This window comes from Alligator sinensis, unplaced genomic scaffold (assembly GCF_000455745.1).
Source record: "Alligator sinensis unplaced genomic scaffold, ASM45574v1 scaffold682_1, whole genome shotgun sequence".
Classification (NCBI taxonomy): domain Eukaryota; kingdom Metazoa; phylum Chordata; order Crocodylia; family Alligatoridae; genus Alligator; species Alligator sinensis.
In genome coordinates, this window is record NW_005842011.1 from 2,835,015 (window position 1) to 2,840,037 (window position 5,023).

The 5,023-nt window shown below is 39.3% G+C and overlaps 1 protein-coding gene across 2 annotated transcripts in view; it reads left to right on the forward strand.

Annotated features, from left to right (window-relative positions):
* The window catches only part of EZR (ezrin), a 49,455-nt gene that overhangs the window by 18,357 nt on the left and 26,075 nt on the right, over positions 1 to 5,023 (forward strand). The gene's annotated exons all lie outside the window — the stretch shown is intronic.

A 5,023-nucleotide genomic window follows, 5' to 3' on the forward strand; every position in this document is an offset into this window, starting at 1 on the left:
GCCCCCCGCAAAGCTTTTGTCTTGTTCTTAGGTTTTTTTAAGATCTGTATATGGAAAAGGTAATAACGTAACACAACATATCTAACACAGTCATCTAAGGAACTGATCCTGCAAATATTTCCAAATTAATCTTGTATTCAAATAAATATCTCCCCTAAATCATCGTAGGGAAAAAGCTCCTTATCTTACATTCGCATACAAGGAAACCTCATTAAATACATTGTCTATCATTAAACTGCTGCCAAAAGCAACATGTGCTTAGTAATGGAAACCAACTATAAAGATCATTTAAATGCAGCCAACACTGAGCATGACTGTAAAACACATGGCCCATAATGGGTAAACACACTGTTGGGCAGTTTTTTTTTAAGTTTTTTTTATTTATTTATTTTTATTAATATATTTTGTGTTTCAGGTCAAATCGTCCAAATCAGAATGATTGAGCAGAACTCAATAGTTCTAAACACCACATATGGCGCTACAAACCGGCAAGCATCCTCTGTCCCAGGCTCTCGCCCTGGGACTTCAGATAGTCCCAAATCCATTGGCAGGCATCCTATGTGCAGGCCTAAGCCCAGAGGTCTTGGGATTCGAATTCCCCTACTTGATCTTAGCCCACAAGAGGCTTGATATGAGCCACAAGGCCAAGAACCTACCACAAGAATTGCCAGTGCAACCCATAAGTTAGTACAGCCCCTCTGAATAAAATATATGGTAGTGCCCATTTGCACTCAGTCCCCCTCAGCACTTTTTTTTTTTTTTTAAGTCATGGTGAGCTGCTACATTGCATACTTTTTTACTGCTTCTTCAGTCCCACAGCTGAGCTGCGCATTTCTTTCCCATTTCCAATTATTCCTGTTTCTTCACCAGCCTGAAATGTCTGGCAGACATCACCAAGCAGGGCCCCAAACAATTCACCCAGAATCCCTCTGTCGCCCCTTCTGTCAGCTTGTTGCGTATGATTAATGAGGAGCTGGTCAAGGTTGCCCTGCACCATATCTGCATGTACATTGTTGAAGGATCCCAGGGCTTGTGAAACAAATACCCAATTCCAGTCATGAGTGGGGGACTAATTGGCACATGGATCTTTCTGGGGTGGGGGGTGATGATGTCTGGAGTACACATACATACGGGGCAGTTCTGAGCTATGGGGTCACCCTGGTTTGAAACACTGTTCCCTCTGCTGGGGCCCATCCCAGTGAACTGTAGGGTAAATCATGAGCCTTTTGGCTTTGGACTAATATCATGCATAGGTTGTACTATATATAAGTAGGTACAAAAGTGCTGCTTAAAAGCATGTTTATGGAGTACCTGTGCTAAAACTCAGCAGTTTCAAAAAAGGTAAAATGTATCAATTCTGGATGAACTAAATTACTATACACATGTTTATTTTAAGGTTAGTGTTTTTAAACTTGCCTCTTGCTTCTGTGTGCTCAGGCAGAGCAGTATCTGAGAGTCGGAGGAGGGGGGCAAGGAGCTAGGGGGGCACCTGAACCCCCCCTTCCTCCCTTCCAGATTTATTTTCCATGCTGTAGCAGTGGGAGGAGGACAAAATTTAAGACAAACTTTCTATAATTAGATTTATAACCTTTCCATATAGAATTGAATTACTGGGGGGGTCACCTTGCATTCAGGGTCCTCTTTTACATGCGAGTAAATACAGTATTCACTTGATTCTATATATTTGACCAATTATAATTTATATTCATAAAATGTTTCCAGAATTAGGCCTAAAAGTAGAAAGCTAACACTCTTTATCATTTAGCTTTTGTATATACTAAACATATTAGTATTTTTGTTGGGTTTGTTGTTGTGGTTTTTTTGTTTGTTTTTTTTAGCTGTTTGAGCTTCTGCCACTTGGCCAAGTTTCAGTCATAACACACTGCCCAGATTTGTTAATGGTGTCTTGAATTCGGGGTTTGTCATCTCAGTGGGATAGCACAACGTCTCGCATGGAAGCCTCCTCCTTCATCAGGCTTCCATTTAATTCCATTTCACCTACCTCTGGGTTAGTGAACCCGACTACTTCCATAATAGCATCTTCAGTTGTGTCTGTAGCCATGTAGTTTAGTGTGTTAACTTGTGTGTAGTACAACTTCTGTTTCCTATGGGCCATACTGTTTACAGCCCTGGCACTGATCTTGACCTATGGGAAAGAGCCTTGATATCTCCTACTTCAGCCAAGGATCTCATGTGAGCTTAGCTTTCAGGATTCTTCCTTCATTACATTTCTGCAGCAGCCAAGAACTTATTTATGTACCCTGGCTCTGTGGAAGCTTCCTAGAAACACTCTTAAGACCCCTCAGCTCTTGCCTAAAACAAGATTTATTACCATGAGGAGAGCAGAGAGGAAAAAAAGTAGGTAGGAGATGCAGACAATTCTAGATGGGCCCTAAACTGTTAAAATAGCAGGAAAGAACATTTCTAGAGATGTCTCTTTTTTCTTTTTTTTTTTTTCTTCCCCTCCCCAAGTCTTTGGCTGACCCCTCAGCAAAGCAGTACTTGAAATCCAAATTCTCCATAGGCTCTGCTGGTCTTTGAGTTGAATCCTTTGGAAGCGTGTAGTGGGGATTCATTAATGTGCTCTCCACAGAGTTGCAGGGGTGGCGTGTCATCCTCCAGGAAATAGTGGTATGTAACCAGGCAACCACACCACTTCCTGTTTAAAAGTTGCAGTGTAAATCTTTGCAGCAAAACAAAGTGTTAATGTTGGAAGTAAACCCAATTCCCAGAATTTAGAAAGAAACAAGGGTGTAAGAGCTGGCATCTGTAAAAGAATGTTGCTAATTGTGATGGTTTCTGTGATACTCAGTTCTAATGATAGCAAGAAAGATATCTTGGTACCAGAATATCTGATCGTGTGTGTGTGTGTGTGTGTGTGTGTGTGTGTGTGTGTGTGTGTGTGTGTGTGTGTGTGTGTGTGTGTGTTTCCCATGCTAGAGGGCTAAAGAACCCAAATGACCCCTTTTTACACTGTTTTACTCTGTTTGTTGCATCTAGGACCAGAAGAGTGTGTGGATGTCCATTGCAATTCTATGTATTGCAAGGCTGCAGAATTTGGCTCTGAGTGGGAGAAATGCCCCTTCAACCTGTCTATCCTTGCAAATTTTATTTTGCTTGCATTGTGGTTTTCAGCCAGAAGTATAAATAATAAGGGATTGCTGGCTTGTATTGTATAAGGGTTATGAATGCATACATTCTTTAGAGGATATGGGGAGAGATTAGAGTAGAATATTATTATTTAACTAAACTGTGGGGGGAGGGATTGGGCAAAAGGATGTCATACTTGAACACAAGCAGGGCAGAGTTGCCCCTCTGTATTTGAACATGTTATACATTCACATTCTGGTCATCCTCTTTCTAGCAATGAATGGCTCTTTTTAACTTTTGTACCTGAGACTGTTCTTTACTTTGGATATCATTTAGACACTTGTTTGTTCTTGGTGGGGGTAGGGGGGAAAGTATGGAAGTAGAATATTGTCTCACTTCTCCACTGGATTTAGCATAAGCAGGGATGTACAATACTTGGGGAAAACGCACATTTTTAAACACTTTTTAGATTTAAAAAAAAAAAAAAAAGACTCTTCAATTCAGACAGTATTCTGTCACTTCAATAAACTCGCAAGCATCACCTAGCAGCCAGCTTCTTGGGTTTGGCCACAGGGGACCTGCAATTCCACAACAGAGGACCATCCTGCGAATAAACAGCTGGCAGAAATTTAAGCAAGCTAGTGGGGGAGTAAAAGGCTTTTTAAATAGCATCTCTTTTTAACACTGAAAGCTGTGTGGCTTACTGAAAATCGCCTTTATTTTAATATAAATCAATCTGTTTTCTGTAGTTCAATGCATTAAAACTAGCATGGGTAATATTTTGCAAGCAATGCAAGTGCCGATTTTAAGATTGCATATATGCCAAGGCAATTAACTATCATACCTGTTTTTATTTAGTAGTAGAAAACTATTTGAACTTGAACTTCTCTGTGACCAGGAAGCTGCTCCTTAGAAGTCTCTTATCCTTTTCTGCTTGAGGATGTCGAACACCTCAGGAAAACCTTCCCAGATTATAGCTCTCTTTTTTTTTTTTTTTTAACTGTATGCTTTTGGAAATAGTAGTGTTGTTATATCGCAAGCAGTACTGAATTCTCATAGCTGCAGATAATCCTTTCCTGACCTGCTATTTTCTTGCTGTTGTTTGTTATTCCCTGTAGGTTTGGTTGCTGCGTTTACTGCTTTCTGACTAATTGTTGAGAGAGAGATTTTACTAGTAAACAAAAAAACAGCCTTTTGAATACAATGTTAACTTATTCTGCCATTGAGAAGCCACTATATAATTTCCTGTAAAGCTATTAAAATGTTTGGTTACTCTATAGCATCCTTTTTATGTGCTTGGTTATTCTTATGATCATAATAATTTATGCTTATTGGATTAATGCCGATTGTTTTAAGAATAAATCGGAAGCTTTTTTACCTTTTTAAAACCTTGGATTAAAGCTAGCTTCAACATAAATTGGAGCTAAACTAATTTTTAAAAGCCTCTAATTCAACTTAGTACATTTCAGTCTTTCTTAAAAGGGTGACATAAAACCAACATGTTCAGGATGTTCCAAGCTCCAAAACAGTCATTGCTAAAATGGTTTCTCCTTTTAACCAGAAATTCAATCCAATTCCTGTGCAAGTAACAATCTGTGGAGCAACCTGGATAACCTAGTAAAATTAGTGCCTTTGATTAACTTGGTCTGTGCATTAACAAAATGTAATTGAAGCATGTACTAAAATGTAAATATATTAAAAAGCAGACTGAAGCCATTGCTTATAATGATTTGTTCATCAGCCAGAGAGGCATGTAGCATGACTGAAGAAAAGGTTTTTTATTTGCTTTTAATTAAATAATGCTTCCAAAACATGGAAGCAATATTGCATATGAGACCCTGCATGCTAGCACTCAGGTGATGGATTCTGTGACTCTTCCTATTGTGTAATGCTTTAAAAATAACACTTGTAATTTCTCCGCACCCCCGTCCAC